The sequence below is a fragment of the Palaemon carinicauda genome, chromosome 25 (assembly GCF_036898095.1).
Source record: "Palaemon carinicauda isolate YSFRI2023 chromosome 25, ASM3689809v2, whole genome shotgun sequence".
NCBI classification, from domain to species: Eukaryota; Metazoa; Arthropoda; class Malacostraca; order Decapoda; family Palaemonidae; genus Palaemon; species Palaemon carinicauda.
In genome coordinates this window covers 78,620,538-78,640,253 of record NC_090749.1, presented here as the reverse complement: position 1 = coordinate 78,640,253, position 19,716 = coordinate 78,620,538, and the positions used below count along the sequence as shown (strand labels likewise).

The window sequence follows — 19,716 nt, the reverse complement described above, 5'->3', positions numbered from 1 at the left end:
GAGATGGCCATGTCGTCCTGATGGAAGTTCCTATTGTGTAGCTTCCTAGGGTATATTACAGCTACGGCGATATTCCCAGAGAATTTACCCTAAGGTACCAGAATTCTAACTTATGGAGCGAATATCCCTCGTGAAAGGGATATCGCGACATATCAGATGACGTATTCTTGACACGCCACATGGCAATCTGCACCCCGAACAGAGATTACGTATCGCAGGGGGCAATTGGTAAGAAACGAAATCGGGAAAGAAAAAGGGGGAGCCGCTCCCAAGGCTCCCTATCTCCCGTTTCGTAAGCGTGCCTGGCGCCAATCCTGGCGCCATCTGTATTCCTTGTAGCGTACACGAGGTGCTACAGATACTGTATGTAGGGAGGGGTCCTACAGCCCTTTTTTAGAGAAAAAGGAAGGGCGGGTCCATCAGGACGACATGGCCATCTCACCCAAAAATAGATTTTTCGTTTCACTCAAAATCCGTTTATGGGCTCAAGCCATGTCGTCCTGATGGAAGTATACCAGAGCATTACTGTATCTGTGGATTCTCAGAACGTGCCGTACTCCCCGGAAGTAATTTTTCCCGGTCGACTAGACCTAGAGACCTAAGATGTTACCGTTATACATCTTTTCAACTAACTATAAACCATGTTAGAGCTTCCTGCCCCCTACAGGGAAGAGTCCTACTAGACTCTGGAAAAGTCTCGAAGAGTACATATACCTATGTATGAATACCAGGCAAGCTAATATAGTGGTCTCACCCTATATTAAGTAAAGCATAGTTTGTAAAGAACCACTGCGTCAATATGAAGTATCGACCAGTTCTCCGCACAATACTTGTATTGGACAAAGGTTTATATCCGCATAGGAGGAAAACCAATGCAACATAGCTTGCATAAAGGAACAATTCTATTAGAATTATCCCAGATAAGGTACATAGAATGAATGCTCAATTATACCAATAAATTGACACAGGTGAAGGAGACGCAAGGTTCTCAAGAACAAGTTCATTGACAGACAATAAACAGACAGGTTAACCGCAATTATATATATATATATATATATATATATATATATATATATATATATATATATATATATATATATATATATATATATATATATATATATATATATATATATATATATATATATATATATATATATATATATATATATATATATATATATACATATATATAAGAAGAGGATAACCCAAAACTTTAAGCATAAGTAAGATAGAAAACAGAACTTGTTTATCTGAAAGAAAAACATTAAAGGCCACTTTTAAGATACCGAGGTATCAAAGTCATAAAAGTCTGTATTACAAATCAATGTTATTAGCGTTAGAAACGCTCGGCACACATGTCTGCACTTATGCTAGGTTCACCTTTGGAAATGGAACAGTCTACATGGGTAACTCAGTGCCCTCACTTAGTTTGTAGTATAGTATGTAACTACACACTCACCCTGGAATTAATCGTCCCAATTAAAACCACTGTTCCTCGCAGAGTTAAACAGTAGGGTTAACGACGCGACCCACTGCTACCACAGATCTCTTTAGTTCCTCTACTTGCTTCGCATAGTGTCGAAAGAACACTCTGGAAGACTTCCAGAGATGTTCAAAATCCATACAATTAAAGAAATTTAAGGATGAGGCAACTTTCCTCGGATCGTGACCTGCGGGTGTACTGTCAGGATCCGCTCTGCGAATAAAATATGTGATTTTCGCTCTGAGTTGATTCAGAGATAAATTTGAGCCTGATGTTTCTCCCCTGAATAGTTGACCACCCTTGAAGTCTGAAGTTCTATGAAGATAGACATTTAGGCATTCTACTGGACATAGAGATGCATCTTCTTTCAGAGGGCAGATTCTCCAGGGAGCCCACCTGTTGGTGGGTAACTCATTCTTGGCGAGAAACGTAGGATCCGGAAACAGGTTCAGTTCTCCCCCATCCAGGAACTGAACACGACCTGCCTCTCTCGAGAGGGCTACAATCTCACTAACCCTGGCCCCGGAGGAGAGTGCAAATAGGAAAATAACTTTTTGTGTCAAATCCTTTAACGCACACTCTTCATTACTCAACAGAGAAGCGAAATGAAGAACATTGTCTAAAGACCATGAAATGGCCTTTGGAGGTGCTGAAGGTCTGAGCCTAGCGCAGGCTTTCGGAACTTTATTAAAGATCTCGTTACCTAGGTCGACCTGGAAGGCGTATAGAATGGGTCTTGTCAAAGCAGACTTACACGCTGAAATCGTGTTAGCTACCAATCCTTGACCATGGAGGTGGATGAAGAAAGATAAGCAGAAGTCTGTCGAGATCTCCTGCGGATTCTTCGCCTTGACAAAGGCCACCCATTTTCTCCAAGATGACTCATATTGCTTTCTAGTAGATTTGCACTTATATTCCTCTAGGAAGTCTATGCTGGCTTTCGAAATCCCGAAACGCTTTCTCACCGCTAGGGAGAGAAAGTCATGAGCTGCAGGGTCCGGGTTTTCTGTAATGAAGCGCAGACAGTCGACTTCTGGACTCGCTGGGTCAGAACTGGATCTGGTAGCGGTACAAACTTCAGTTGTAGTTCCAATGCCAGGGGGAACCACACGCTGTTCGGCCACTTGTGGGCCACTATTGCCGCTACCCCCTTGAAGTATCTCAGTTTGTTGAGGACCCTCAACAGAAGGTTGTGAGGAGGGAACAGATAAATCCTGGACCATCTGTTCTTGTCGAGGGACATCGCGTCCACTGCTTCCGCTAAGGGGTCCTCGTACGGGGACACGTACAGGGGCAACTTCTTGTTGTCTTTCGTCGCAAAGAGGTCTATCTGCAGTTCTGGGACTTGATTCAGAATGAAGGAGAATGATCCTGCGTCTAAGGACCATTCCGACTCTATCAGTGTGAACCTGGATAGAGCGTCCGCTGTCACCTTGCGGACTCCTTGAAGGTGAACTGCCGACAGGTACCACTTCTTCTTTTCCGCCAATCGGAAGATGGCCAACATCACCAGGTTGAGAGGTGGTGACCTCGATCCTTGTCGATTCAAGCATCTCACAACTACCTCGCTGTCCATCACCAACCTTATGTGGATCGAGTGACGCGGGGAAACTTTCTTTAAGGTAAGGAGCACTGCCATAGCTTCTAGAAAGTTTATGTGAAAGGTCTTGAATAGCTTGGACCAAGTCCCCTGGACTTTTTTCCGATGAGAGTGACCTCCCCATCCCTCCTTCGAGGCGTCTGAGTGAATCGTCACCGACGGGGGAGGTGGCTGAAGAAGAACCGACTTCTTTAGATGTCTGGCTTGGGACCAAGGCCTGAGAAGAGTACGTAGCCGAAGCGGAACTGGTCTTCTCAGATCTCTTCGCGCGTTTGATGCATAACTTCTCCAAACTCCGGTTGCATCCTTTAGCTGTGCTCTTAGCCCTGGGTCTGTCATCGAAGCAAATTGGAGATAGCCCAGTACCCTCTCCTGTTCGCGTCTTGATATCCTTTCGGAATCTAGAAGAATCTTGACAGAACCCGCTATCTCCTTCCTTTTCTTTGCCGGGATGGAGAAACGGTGTGACAGAAGGTCCCAGTGGATTACCAGCCACTGGAACTTTTGAGATGGAGAAAGTCAAGACTTTTTCTTGTTGATCTTGAAACCTAGGTACTCTAGGAACTGGATCACTTGACTGGAAGCTTGCAAGCATTCTGTCTCGGATGCTGCCCACACCAACCAGTCGTCCAGGTAGGCTACTACCTGAATTCCCTTTAGGCGTAATTGTTTGAGAGCTACGCTCGCAAGCTTCGTAAAAATCCTTGGGGCTATGTTTAGCCCGAATGGCATGGCTCTGAAGGCGTATAGTCTTTGTTGTAGCCTGAACCCTAGGTAGGGGGAGAGTCGACGGTTGATTGGAATGTGCCAATAGGCGTCTGACAAGTCTATAGAGACGGAATAGGCCCTCTTGGGCAGTAAGGTCGTTATGTGTTACAGTGTTAGCATCTTGAATTTGCAATTCACTATGAACTTGTTGAGTGGCGACAAGTCCAGAATGACTCTGAGGTTTTCCGAGTCTTTCTTGGGAACACAAAACAGCCTCTCTTGGAATTTGATGGACTTCACCTTTCGGATCACATTTTTCTCCAACAGTTCTTAAACGTACTCCTCCAGAACGGGGGTGGAGTGTTGGAAAAACCGAAGGTACGGGGGTGGAGTGCTGTACCAGCTCCAGCCCAGTCCATTCTTGAGTAGGCTGTGGGCCCAGGGATCGAAGGTCCACCGATCCCGAAATTTCAGAAGTCTCCCTCCTACCGGTATCATCCCACTTGGACTGCCGTCCTGAGGTCTTGCCTCCCTGACCACGACCACCCCTGAATCCCCTTCCCCTTGAGGGGCACCCAGACGAACCTCTGGCTGCTCCTCTAGGCTTTGCTCGAAAGGAAGTAGACTGCCCTTCGAACGATGGGGTGAATGCTGTGGACTGTGTCGACACGGCCTGGGGTACCCACTGGTACGTGGTCGGGGTTTGTGCCGTGATCTGGGGCACTGGAGGCAATGGCAATTGCAGTTGCTGTTGCTGTCTAAAAGGCTTGGCTGGCCGAGACGGTAGCCTAGTCCTCATAGTCTTCCTCTTTGGTTGAGGACCCTCATCCGGGGAAGACTTTCTTTTGCTAGCCAGGCCCCACTTCTGGAGAAGGTTTCTATCCTCCAAGGCGGCCTTATCAACTACTTCTTTGACCAAATCGGTAGGGAAAAGGTCTTTGCCCCAAATGTTGGAGGAGATTAGTTTCCTTGGCTTGTGCCTCACCGTAGCCGAGGTGAACACGAACTCCCTACAAGCTCTCCTCGCCTTGACGAAGCCATAAAGGTCCTTCGTCACTGTGGCCAGATGAGTCTTGGCCACCACCATAAACATTTCATGGACCTTGGGGTCACTTGCCATCGTCTCAAGAGTAGTCTGAAGAGACACTGAGGCAGCCAGTCTTTCTTTTGTCTCGAACTCTCTCTGCAAGAGAAAGTCAGACAGCTTAGGGAGGTCCTCGCCGAACTGATGTCCGGCGATATCAGTCTCCAACTTTCCAACTGAGAACGTAAGATGGACGTCCTTCCAGTCTTTGTGGTCCATAGGCAGGGCCAGCGACAAGGGTTTAAACTCCTCCAGGGAGGGGCAAGGCTTGCCGGCCTCGACTGCTTTTAGTACAGCCGCAAACCCTTTCTGTAAAAAGGGGAAGGCTCTAGCAGGAGAGGACACAAAGAAATGGAGCTTCTTGCTCAACGCATCTACCATTGAGTTAAAGAAGCCCCTCTCTTTCAACGAGGATGAAAGCAGAGCTTGAGCCTTAGTATGGTCCATCACTATGACCTCCTTCGGCTCTGTCTCCACTAGAGGAACTGAGCCCAACTTATCCGAGATGACGATCTTTCCAGTCATCATCGGCATGTGCTCAGCATACCTCCATGGTTTAGCATCTGAACACAAGGGAAGGTCTTTCACATTGAGCCTTTTCTGGGACCCATGTGATTCTGCAAGGCTCTGCATCCGCAGTTCCATTGCAGCCGCTTTCTCCTGATTCTCCTTCTGCATTTGTTGGATCATTCCAACAATGGAGGAGAGGGCCTGTCCCAGCTCTACTGGGAGACCGGCCGATGTTGAGGGAATAGGCTCCGGGATCTGCACCGGAGTAGCCGACACCTCGTCGACCTCTTCCTCTACAACGTCTGGGGCTTGAACTTCACCCTGGGCTTCTGCCAGGAGGTCTTCCTCCAGACGCTCGTCCACATCAGACATCCTGTCATCTAACTGGATGTCTTGCATAGCGACCGCGACTTCAGCATCCACCTGGATCTGAACTTGGGGGATCTCCTCTTGAGGCTGGGGAATCACTGCATCAGCTGATGCCTTAGGGAAAAGATACGCCCTCATCTTCTCATTTGGAAGGTAAGGTCCAGAGGTGTTCTTCTGGAAGCCCCTTACCCAGGTACGAAGCTTCTCCCTTGCTATATCCCTTGATTCCGCCATCCAAGGGGAATCAAAGGCCTCAGTAATTAGGTTAGTGCACACAGTACATACCTGAGGGTCCCAATACCGGAGATCACCCTTGGAGACAGCGCATGCTGCGTGTCTCCTACCAAACTCATGTCCGCAGAGGCTCTTGCTGCGGACGTTGCAGAAGACACTTCCGCACTTCGGAGGGTCCTTCTGTAAAGAGAAGAAATTTCCATGAGTATCAAGTGAACTATGTATCACTGGATATGCATAGTATAGCATAACAAATCAGAAAGAAAAGACACACAATTGTGTTTCCCTCACAACCAATTGCTGCAGCCTTCCAGATAATAAAATCGAATGGTTAATCTCTTCTAGAATAACCAATGCAAAGTTTCCAGAGGAAACAGGTGGAGCTCACACCTAAGCAATGATTTTAAAATCCTGGATAATAGACAAGAAAGAACTCACTTTCTTATCTGTAGGGCAACAGCAAAGGGCTGTGCAAGAAAACACAAAAGTGTTAGAACACACTGTGCTGTACCAAAACCTATACTATAGTTTTCTTCTTACAGTATCTGTTATACTGAAGAATAATGGTACAGTATAGGAGGTTATGTGCCAGCCGGCACTTGCCGGCCGGCACACACCATAACTAGCTTTAAAGTATACTACTTAACAGCTATAAGGCGGCAGAACGCTGGTTCAAATGCATGTGCCAGCCGGCAGTAACTGCCGGCCGGCAACAGCCAATGTCGGTCGGCAATGACTGCTGACCGACCCCTACACAAGGTAGAACCCAGCTGCCGGCCACACTCTTGGCGACCGGCAGACAAGGGCTGGCATTAGCCGGCTGGCAAAGGTACAGGACCGATGCCAGCCGGCAGCAAAAGAACCAGAGGACTACAACTGCCCGGCTGCCGGCCTCATAGGCCGGCAGCCGGGTCGGGTACAGCACTAGAAGAAAAACAGAATGGATGCCGGGATAAGAGTGTACACTACCTCCAAGCCCGGCAATCCGAAAGAGTGCATATAAGGAAGGGGAGAATCTAATTCAGGCTTCCTGACCAATGCCGTCTGACTCTGCAGGCAGGCATGGATGAGGGACCAAGGGAGGTCCGGGCAGCACTCAAAACAGAAGACCCTTGCCGGCCAGCAGCTCTGCCGGCCGGCAAGGGACTGAGTCAATACCACATCCTAACCTATTCTAGGTCCAGATGTAAATTGACGTACAGTACTGTAATGGCTAGGCCATTACAGAGATAGAGGGGGAAGGGACAAAAGAGGGTCCTACCAACCTTGCTTTAGTGACGGATCACCCGCAGCCAAGAAACTCATCTTAGCCTAAGGGAGATCCAAGGGGGGAGGCCAGCAATACTTGCCAGCTCCCAGAGCACCAAAGCAAGGAAGGTGTTGCTACTCCCAGGGAAAGAAACTTATCCTCCCCCGAGAACAGCAACAAGGACTAGTCTGGTAGATCACAAAAGAAGGAATCATCTCGTACAGAAACCTTCGGTAGTGACCTATGGAGGCTAAGCCTCCTATGTCTGTGTCAGGCCAGCGAGGGAGACTCTACCCCAAGACAGACAAACACAGACTCAGACTAAAAAACTCTGTTGTTCTGTCCCTCTTTGAACCAGACTTACTGGAACAGGAAGGTACAGTAACACCCCAGTATAGTTTTATCGAAAATTAATTCAGATAAACCACTTAGGGATAAGCCCAAGGCTTAAACAGAGGGAAAGAGATTGCATACCTTCTCCGAAGAAAAGAAAGCAACCGGGGAGTATGAGAAAGTATACTAAGGCTCCATAAGCAACTTAGCCTAGGCACCAAGAGAATCGATTACCTAAATCACCGAAACTCACTCGTATACTATCTTGGAAATATTCCACATAATCTTAAATGTATAAAACATAGCCTACAGCTTCAATAAAATTTTAATATACTCGGAAAAACCAAAATCATGCATGAAGTACTAGGACCAAACGACTAGGCTACATGGCCTAGCGTAGGCCAGAATTGGCGAATACTTTGCCAAAATAATACTAAAGCACGAAAGGAAATCCTATGTAACGTTAAATAGCTAAAATTTATTAAAGCAAAACAGCCGGGAATGTCGCTCTGACTAACTAAACTTATACCTAGCGAGCGACAGCGTCCATGACGCCTCCGGTAGGCTACGGCTCTTGTAACAAAGATTAAACCTATTAATCACTTAAAAAAAAAAGAAATACCAAGAGCCTAAATTTATACATAAAAGACATGGTACTCAACTTATCAGAGGCCGAAGAAGTTGGAGAAGCCATGAAAAGTAGAATAAATCCAAGATTTGCGAGAAACACAGGAAAAAACACCGAGTTGTTAAGCTACGCAAAAAGGAATACAGATGGCGCCAGGATTGGCGCCAGGCACGCTTACGAAACGGGAGATAGGGAGCCTTCGGGAGCGGCTCCCTCTTTTTCTTTCCCGATTTCGTTTCTTGTCAATTGCCCCCTGCGATACGTAATCTCTGTTCGGGGTGCAGATTGCCATGTGGCGTGTCAAGAATACGTCCTCTGATATGTCGCGATATCCCTTTCACGAGGGATATTCGCTCCAGGAGTTAGAATTCTGGTACCTTAAGGTAAATTCTCTGGGAATATCGCCGTAGTTGTAATATACCCTAGGAAGCTACCTAATAGGAACTTCAATCAGGACGACATGGCTTGAGCCCAAATATATATATATACATATATATATATATATATATATATATATATATATATATATATATATATATATATATATATATATATATATATATATAGGTATAACTATATAAATATAGTTTTATATATATATATATATATATATATATATATATATATATATATATATATATATATATATATATATATATATATATATATATATATATATATATATTGTGGAGAATTTTTATGTGAATGGCTGAGTGGGAACTTAGTCCAGGAAAGTCTCCCTACGGCAATTACCCAAAGCTCAACAGGGGAGGATAATGAGCACTTACTCTCGGGATACAAACGCCCTGCTAATACTTTACTGCCATAGTTCACTAACCTTTCACTCAAATACAAAAGGAGGTAATTTTACTGTCCAGAGGCCGGAGAACTCCACACGTTAATTCTGAAATGATTTATGGCCTACTCTAGCTTTGTCAGGGCTAGAGTCATCTCACTCTAAGGCTCTGTTTCGATTCCGTCCCAGTGACCCCAGTGAGATGCTGTACAGGTATCTTACGTTAATGCAACTAGACACAAATAAAAAAAAAGGGGGGAACAGTGGAGTATAAAAGTATAAAGTAAAGTTAAATGGGGATCTTCACCTTCAAAGCACTAAGTAAAAGAGCGTACACTCGCTGATACCAACTTACCTGTTTAGAGTAGGTTACTTTCAACACCTTGGGTACTTCTGACCCGTCCCATAGTATAAATTAGCTAAATTCATATAATGTGGTTAAAGATACCAAAATGTGTAATCTATTCCAAATGATTTATTACAGAAAAAGGAATGGAAATAACTCGATGATTTTAACACAACAAATTAAAAATTGGAAAAAAATATCAGTAACTCAATTATAAGCTTACATGTGATAAAATGAATAAGTGAATTTACAACAAAACTTGAAAACGTTAAACGGAATTAACACGTGGATTAAACCTCAAACAGAATAAATAAGTCAAAACATTCTGATCAACAATTTGTGCGGTAGGATGCTGTGAGGTCCCAACATGTGGTCAGTGACCTCAAGCAATTACCAAGATCAAAAAAAATATGAATACATTAATTTCCATGCACGCAGCCCGAAAGATGTAATGCCAAATAATACCTAAACTTAACTTATGAGAAATTGAAACTTATCTAAAGGGGGAATGGCCATTAGTTAAACTCACAAGATTTTTATATGTTGTGGGCGCCCGTGTCCTAAATGTGGTGGTCTTCAGTTTGCTCACTAGGCCTACAGTACTTAATTTGCAGAGTCAACGGCCCCCTCCAAGCTCTCCAACTAGCCCCCAAGACTGGAACCGACGTGCTGTAGAATTAGCAGCTATGCACTAACACTGGTCATTTGCTTGACCTCTTCTACGACGTATTCTTGGCTAGTTATTGTGTAAGGGGACAGGCTAGTGATGGAGAGTGGGAGCACGAGGTTGACATTGGAGCCTGACTGGGCAGCTCCGTTTCGTACCGTGGCCTGTATGTTTGTGAGGTCGAGTTCAGGTCAGCTGCGTCCTCCTTCCTTCCCCAAAAAAAAGCGTATCTTGGTGCGTAGGCCTAGTCTTGAGGTGCCAACTCTCATTTAGGACAGGCTCAAAAACCTTGTGCCTTGTGAATTTCATGCAACACACTTATTTAGAATACAAGGAGAAATCTTGCAACTCCAGGGGGCAAAGATAATCCTAATTCTAAACAATTGGCATACAGAATAAAAATGAAACTAAAAGGTAATTTAGCAAGTCGGGCTCACGTGTGTGGACAACCATACCTCCTAGACTAGCGGACTTGAGTTGTAATTAAGAGATTTAAAATACTGTACCTAAACACTTACGGTAGAATAATGTATACAAACAACACAAAAGTATTAATCTTGGGACACTCGCTCAAGAAAGACACATTACTCACATTTTTCCCTGTCGTGACGTCACGAACAATAACAAAGTCTACGTATAAACTATGAAGAAGAAGAGTAGTGAAGAAAATTCTTCACACCCTGGGGATAAAGGGAGGAAAAGGAGAAGGGTTAGTGTAGACTAATGCAATGTGGATTAGGTGTTAGTATATGAGATGAGTACACTAAATGAATAAAGAATGAATGTGACTAGTTGTGCTATGCTATGTCAGCAATTGGCATTAAGTTGAACCGCAACCGCGTACGAGATGAGTGCGAAGTACGATTTACAAGCGAGAGTCAAACAAAAGTGGTACGTATAAAAGCGGAAGTAAAACAGAGTTAACTGTGACTTAGTACAAAATGGTAACTACAACTGCAAGATAAGAGCGGAGGGAAGGACAAATCAAAAACTTCAGCAGTCCTTCACATGGTTGATGAAGACTATGTAAAGCTACTACAAGATCTCCTGGAATAGGGCTCGCGCACGTTCAGCAGAGGCCCGTGTAGGCCTGGCGTGGCGAGGCGCCGCGATGACTACAGGAGACCTAGCTTCGGCTGTGGTCTCATCATTTCTCTCGGCCAGTTGGTCTCTAGTAGGACTGTCGAGATTTTCGAGAGGAGGAGTGTTAGGAGGTTCCTCCTCACTTGGTTCGGATAGCGTTTGGCCATTTTCGTTAACCTCCAAAGGTATGAGACGGTTGACTGGACGTACGTACTCTCCATTTGCAGAGCGGACCTTGACTGTTCTAATGTGTCCATCTCGACCTGGGTATACTTGGAGTATACGGGTCAAAGGGTACTCCTCTCGATTGACCTCGTCCAGAATCAACAAGCATAAATCTCCAACTCTAGGGATGTTCGGGTGGAGGCGACTAGACTTCTGGTGTCGTTCTCGAAGGGAACTGACATAGTCGTACTTCCACCTCTTCAGGAATGTTTGCAGCATGTTGGTCAGCTTCTGGTAATCTTTGCGGAGGATGTCCCCTTCTCGAAAAGTAGGATCAGTCAAGTCAGCCAGGTGGACTTGAGGTGCTAATGAGAGGGTTCGACCATAGAGTAGGTGGCTTGGGGTCAAAGGCGTATCAGTGGGGTCGTCAGCATCCAGATATGTTAGAGGCCGATCATTCACCACGCATTCTACTTCTTGGACCAAGGTCACAAACTCATCATACGTAGGGTGGCAACGGTAAGTGGCTTTGCGCAAGTTGAGTTTGGTAAACCCAATCAAGCGCTCGTAAAACCCTCCTTGCCACGGGGCTCGAGGAGTGATGAACTCCCCAGTGAGGTTGTGGGCCCGTTTGAACCCGTCAATAACAGGGTGTTGCATGAGCTCTGTCAAGAGTGTCTGACCAGCTTGAAAGGTTGAGGCATTGTCAGACACAAGGCACTGTGGCATCCCAAATCGGGCAGCGAACCTTCGTATCGCTTGGACTAGTTCCACAACTGTCAAGGAAGTAGTAGTTTCTAAAGCTACCGCCCGCGTGGCAGCGCAGGTAAACAGCAGTACGTACACCATGTCCACATGTGAATGATGTACCTTGAAGCCGCCAGTGTAGTCCAGTCCAGTTACTCTGAAAGGGACCTCAGCATTGAGGCGGTTAGGGTGGACTGGAGCTAACGGTGGGGTTGGGTACGGCTGGCCTTGTACTCTTTTGCAATGTATGCACCGTTTGAGAATCTTCTTCACTTGCTGGCGCATTCGGGCAACCCAAAATTCCTTGCGCAAGTGGACAAGAAGAGTGGAGGTGTTACAGTGCAGCAGCACTTCATGCCAATGCTCAACAATAAGTTTCCAGAGAGCACAGTGGGACTCTAGGAGAATGGGGTCCATGTAGCCGGACTCCGGGGGTGCATCACTGAGGCGGGATCGGCCTCTTAGAACACCGTTATTGTCAATATAGGGCTTCCGTTGTCCGATAAAGGCTCGTTCATCGGACGTCAACAAGGCGGGTTTACCTTGCAATTGTCGTAATATTTGGGGGTAACTGGCCGCCTGTGACACACGAATGATGGCGGTAAGTGGTCTTCGTGGGAACCTTTGGACTAAATGGGGGAATTTGTGCTCGGCCCATCCGCTCGTCAGGCGCAGCAAGGCTGCATAGCTCCTAACTGCCTCATCAAGAGATGAGAAATGAGCAAATCTTTGAGTTTGCGGTGGTAGAAGTCTGATGGGACAAGCTTTTATCTCCCATTCAGTAGGGAATCTGCTTTGGTCCGGGTAAGCTGAGACGTCGATCAGCCAGGCTGGTCCATGAAGCCATAAGTTGGACTTGAGGACAACTTTGGCGGCTACTCCCCGCGACGCCAGGTCCGCGGGATTGCAGGACGTGGGGACATGCTTGAGAAGCAACCGACAGTTCAACCTTATACGGTTTATCTCCTCAACCCTATTGAGAACATATGGGGACGTGCTCTGCCGGCTGTGTACCCACTGCAGGGCCGTGGAGGCATCGGACCACACTGTCGTAGAGACGTATGTTTCTGGACGTAATTCTATCAGATACTGGGCTAGTCGGCATCCAAACAGGAGTGCGGTCAACTCAAGCTTGGGAATGGACTGACTCTCGTCCAATTCCAGCATACGTTTAGGGGTAACTCGTGCCTTGGCTGTGAGGAGCTGGCATTTACCTTCAACTGTGACCATGTAGCAAGCCACTCCAAAGGCTTGCTTGGAGGCATCTGCAAACACATGTAATGCAGCCTGGTGACCCTGATGTGCATTTCGAGGCACCTTAATGTTCTCAAGACCCTTGTATTTCTTAAGAATGGCACCAAGCTCGCGGATCAATTCTTCGCTCAGGCGTGAATCCCAACTTTGATCCCTCATCCAGAGTTTCTGAATGAAGAGTTTGCCGAGGATAGTGACCGGCGAGATCAGGCCAATAGGGTCGTAGATGGAAGAAAACAGAGAGACAACCTTCCTTTTGGTGTTGACGTGGGAGTAGTCCTCTAACATCAGTCCTGAGGGGAGCTTGACGGCTAATGTGTCATCAGTGGTGTTCCAGTCCAGACCGAGGTAATCTTGGGGGCCCGTTTCAGTGAAGTCTCCCGAGACGGGGGCATTAGTGGTCCATTTGGCAAGGGGCATGTTGGCTTCCAGCATAATTTTTTCTATGGACTGTCTTTCGCTAAGGATGTCCGTGGGCGAGTCGTAGCAACGTTGAAAGTTGTCAACGTAGAAGCTTGTTTTAAGCTGTGAGGCAAGACTACTCGTTTGAGCATCCAGGTGGTGTTGGATTGTCTGGTTGAGCAAATATGGGCTCGAGGTGGCCCCAAACAGGACCACTTTGAAGCGGTATGCAACAACTTCGGACATACTGGAGTCCTTAAAGAAAAGAAACCGACAGTAATCACGGTGTTCCTGAGCGATCTCAATCCGCAGGAAAGCCTTAGAGATGTCTGCCGTCAAACCAAATGGCTTTTCCCTAAACCGGAGGATCATGGACTGAATTTTTGAGGCCAAGTTTGGCCCGGTGTACAAGGATTCATTCAGAGACCTTGAATTTGGTCCTGATTTAGCCGAGGCATTGAATACTATGCGCATTGGTGTGTAGGTGGAATTTTTGAGGACAGGATGATGGGGTAGGTAGTGCATTTGTCCGTCATTATGAGGTTCTAGCTCGACCGGCTCGATAAAGCCCTCCTTCATGTACTCGTCAAGGATGGCTTGGTACTTGATGAATAACTGAGGGTCTTTAGATTTTTTAAGGGGCATCAGCTGGGCAAAAGCCCTACCAAAATTTATCTCTGGTCGGCTATCACTCTTGAAGGGTAGTTGCACTGTGTATCTTCCGTTTGCGTACCGCGTAGTACGCTTGAAGAGATCAACGGCCTGTGCCTCAAGATGGCTGAAGTGTTCATTGCTTATGCCCACAGCATCGAGTTTCCAAAGATTCTCGACGGGGGGCTCTACTCCCACAGAGTCTGTTACGCTGATGCGGTTTAGTGTGAGCGACAGACTATCAACCTCTGGGGGTTCTGTCCCTTCTCGTGACCAATCTGGCAGCTCTCCCCAAACCACATATCCACCTGGTGTACTGAACAAGTTGACACCCTTGATGTTGTGAGTGCGCTTCAGGAGTCGGGGAAGGTAATCGGCTCCGAGGATGATCTCTATGCCAGTGGCATTGTCATCTGGTTGCCTGTCTGCAAGACGTAGACCACTAGCCTCTAGAGTGCGAACTGCATGGGTATATCCAGGCGTCCTTATGTTCTTCCCCACGTTCGGGTTGACAATGGCAATGACCTTATGCTTGCGGCGACCAATTTTCAAATTGAACTGCACCAAGTCTGAACATTGAGGTGGTTCGTCCATGTTGAACGAGTTGAGTCTGAACACGATTTTTCCGACAGGAGCAAGGTTCAGTGACTTGACTACGTTGGGATGAACAAACGTGCGTTGGGCACCACAATCCAGGAAAACTCGGGTGGTGTGTTTAAGTTTTCCATTAATTAGATCGCCAGTGAAGGTGGGTAGAACAGCAGGGTTTATTTCGTTCGCCTGGTTGGTTTGCTCAGTCTCACTCGAGGCTATCTGATTAAGTTGAACAGAAGGTGGGTCTGTTCTTGGCCCATCAGGTTGGTGACCCATGGTCAAGATGTTAGGGCAGAGAGGCAATTTGTGACCACGTTGGCAGTTCTGGCATGTAACATGGGCGGCGCAATCACGGGTAACATGTTGCGTCGAAAAACATTTAGTGCAACAGCCTAGTTGGTTCAACCGCGTTATTCGACTATTTGAATCGGGGAACCGGGGGCATTTTGTTGATGAGTGACCATTGTGGTCACAGAAAACACAATTGTACCGAACAGGGTTACCTGTTGGTGGGGGAGCTCTGGCCGGCTCCGGTGCACGCTTCTGAATGGGTTTTGCTGGGTTTTGGGTTGGAGTAGATGGTGTCTTCGGCTTAAGGGCATCACTAGTCGTTCTATGGAAGGGCTTAGCCAATTTTGTAATTGAATTGCCGTTTACTCCAGAGTTAGATGGTTTAACAGGAAGCCGGTCTTTGCTTGGCTCCGTCAACAGTTTGGCTAGCTCCTTTGTGCGTGCATGTTCGTATAGTCCGTCCTTTAACTCTTGCAAAGACACGGAAGTGCTATTGTAACGGCGATAAACTGTCTCCAAGAGAGTGGGGTTTAGCTTACTCAGGATGGCATGCTCCAACAGATCTTCGGACAAGGAGGCTTTGGTCACTTGCACGTATTCTTCCTCAGCATTGTTCCACTCCATCAGAAACCGTCTGAGGTCAGGGCCATCATCCGCTGGGGGGCTCATACTAAAGAGCTTCTTACGCAGCAAATGACGGTCAAGATCAGGGGATTCGTACTCCTGGATGAGGTTAGCAATGGTCCTCTCGTACAAACCCTCTGTCCAGATCCTGTTTCCAGCAAGACGCCGGGCTGGTCCTCTTAGGCACCGTAGAAGGATCTTGTACTTATCCGCTGGGGAATATTTGGGAGATTCGTGTATGGTTTGACGGAAAAGGCTCCACCAACCCGTCCAACGTTCCCTACGACCTTCAAAAATGGGGGGATCAGGCTCAGAGGCAACGGACACATAAACAGTCTGCGGGTTTGCGCCAGGTGTTTGATTCTGGGCTTGGTTGCCAGTGGTCTTATGGAACACAATGCTACTGAAGGCCGTTTCAATTCGTTTTGCACAGTCAACCAGCATTGGGTAATTCGCCACCACGGTCGGATGTTTATAATGAGACCGCCAAAACTGTTTGTATTCATTGAGTTTGTCCCTGATGCCTCCGATGTGAACGCTAAAGTGATCCAACCCAGGGGACGACATGCGTGAAAGATCTACTGAACTTAGGCTATGGAGGGCCAGATCTGCGTCCTCACATAGAAATTTGAAATCGACCTCCTGTTGCTCAAGCCGTAAGTTAAGTTCCTCCAAGCTGAGAGCTTCAGCCTGAGGTTGTGGAGGGTTACCGAGATTAAGAATTTGTAAAGACATTTTGGATGAAACCCTTGGATGTGCGGAGTTTGCAAATTCAAAGTTGAATAAATTCTTAAGATTTATGGGTATGTCTGAGGAATGGAAACTCACCCTACTCGAAAGGTTTGGGAAACTTGTGCGGCTATGTGTGCACAAGAAGTGACCATGGATTGGTTAAATGCACAATGAAAAAGTGTGGTAAGTAGCAACGACAATTTACAACTATACAGTATAGGCTAGCACCAAAATGACAAAAGTAAATAGAACTTAGATAGTCGCAAAAAATTACTCAATGTGACTAGTAGCACATGGAAATCGCAAAACAATTTAAACACCACTCGCGCTAAGGCTAAACTTGAAATTACCTCATGCAAAGGATAACTAAATCTCACTCACAACAGAGGACATTACATAAAGCTTTCCTCACACAGAGGTTAAACGCAAAAGTTTCTCACAAAAAGGACAAAAGTGCAAATTTACGCTGAGGCTGAAGGTAAAATTATTGACGCACTTGTCAAGTGGTAATCACAAGTAAAATAGGATACGCTACACATGGGTAAGACGACCTTTAACAAATTTTTTTAGTGACTACGTGAAATTGTAGGCTTAGCAATATCGCGCTAAAAGTTCTGTGACCAAGGACACGGGGTTAAGCTTACAAGAGGGGTTAGTAAGAAAATTACAGCACTTGCACAAAGGATGGTAAACCGAGGTACAAAATTATGGAAAAAAGTAGATTGGCAAATTAAGTCGAACAGAGCAAAATGAACGGTGCTCGCCTGGAGCAGTAAACAATGAAGTCTGAACAACGAAAGTGATATACCTTAGTTCCAGTGTCTCGGAACTTTCTGGTTAAATGCCAAAATTAGGTGAACAGATCATATGAACCGACGGGCATAGAACTTCGCAAGTTAATATTAAACATGCAGCATGCAACCTAAATCGATGACCCGAACATATCTAGTTCTGTCGTCTCAGAACTCATAAATAAACCTGGTTACACTGTCTTCCTTAAGCGTGTGTCAAATACTATAAAATTACAAAACTCTTCTCTCGTTCCAACTCAAGTCTGGGCATTACACTTTCTACAATGTGGCTGGTGCATGTGGGTAAGTGTGGTATAGCGAGGTATTTATTGCTTAATCAAGCTAGGTTACGTTAATTTAATTACCCAAAAGTCAAAGGTGAGAGATCCGGTTCGAAGGACCACTCGTGTGGAGAATTTTTATGTGAATGGCTGAGTGGGAACTTAGTCCAGGAAAGTCTCCCTACGGCAATTACCCAAAGCTCAACAGGGGAGGATAATGAGCACTTACTCTCGGGACACAAACGCCCTGCTAATACTTTACTGCCATAGTTCACTAACCTTTCACTCAAATACAAAAGGAGGTAATTTTACTGTCCAGAGGCCGGAGAACTCCACACGTTAATTCTGAAATGATTTATGGCCTACTCTAGCTTTGTCAGGGCTAGAGTCATCTCACTCTAAGGCTCTGTTTCGATTCCGTCCCAGTGACCCCAGTGAGATGCTGTACAGGTATCTTACGTTAATGCAACTAGAGACAAATAAAAAAAAAGGGGGGAACAGTGGAGTATAAAAGTATAAAGTAAAGTTAAATGGGGATCTTCACCTTCAAAGCACTAGTATAAATTAGCTAAATTCATATAATGTGGTTAAAGATACCAAAATGTGTAATCTATTCCAAATGATTTATTACAGAAAAAGGAATGGAAATAACTCGATGATTTTAACACAACAAATTAAAAATTGGAAAAAAATATCAGTAACTCAATTATAAGCTTACATGTGATAAAATGAATAAGTGAATTTACAACAAAACTTGAAAACGTTAAACGGAATTAACACGTGGATTAAACCTCAAACAGAATAAATAAGTCAAAACATTCTGATCAACAATTTGTGCGGTAGGATGCTGTGAGGTCCCAACATGTGGTCAGTGACCTCAAGCAATTACTAAGATCAAAAAAAATATGAATACATTAATTTCCATGCACGCAGCCCGAAAGATGTAATGCCAAATAATACCTAAACTTAACTTATGAGAAATTGAAACTTATCTAAAGGGGGAATGGCCATTAGTTAAACTCACAAGATTTTTATATGTTGTGGGCGCCCGTGTCCTAAATGTGGCGGTCTTCAGTTTGCTCACTAGGCCTACAGTACTTAATTTGCAGAGTCAACGGCCCCCTCCAAGCTCTCCAACTAGCCCCCAAGACTGGAACCGACGTGCTGTAGAATTAGCAGCTATGCACTAACACTGGTCATTTGCTTGACCTCTTCTACGATGTATTCTTGGCTAGTTATTGTGTAAGGGGACAGGCTAGTGATGGAGAGTGGGAGCACGAGGTTGACATTGGAGCCTGACTGGGCAGCTCCGTTTCGTACCGTGGCCTGTATGTTTGTGAGGTCAAGTTCAGGTCAGCTGCGTCCTCCTTCCTTCCCCCAAAAAAAGCGTATCTTGGTGCGTAGGCCTAGTCTTGAGGTGCCAACTCTCATTTAGGACAGGCTCAAAAACCTTGTGCCTTGTGAATTTCATGCAACACACTTATTTAGAATACAAGGAGAAATCTTGCAACTCCAGGGGGCAAAGATAATCCTAATTCTAAACAATTGGCATACAGAATAAAAATGAAACTAAAAGGTAATTTAGCAAGTCGGGCTCACGTGTGTGGACAACCATACCTCCTAGACTAGCAGACTTGAGTTGTAATTAAGAGATTTAAAATACTGTACCTAAACACTTACGGTAGAATAATGTATACAAACAACACAAAAGTATTAATCTTGGGACACTCGCTCAAGAAAGACACATTACTCACATTTTTCCCTGTCGTGACGTCACGAACAATAACAAAGTCTACGTATAAACTATGAAGAAGAAGAGTAGTGAAGAAAATTCTTCACATATATACTCTATATATATATATATATATATATATACTCTGTATGTATATATATATATATATATATATATATATATATATATATATATATATATATATATATATATATATATATATATATATATATATATATATATATATATATATATATATATATATATATATATATATATATATATATATATATATATATATATAATACATATATATATATATATATATATATATATATATATATATATATATATATATA

General features: G+C 45.0%; 1 pseudogene; it reads right to left on the bottom strand.

Moving 5' to 3' along the window:
- The window catches only part of LOC137619084 (uncharacterized), a 22,437-nt pseudogene extending 9,019 nt beyond the window's left edge, over window positions 1-13,418 (bottom strand).
- Between the last annotated feature and the right edge of the window lie 6,298 nt (window positions 13,419-19,716).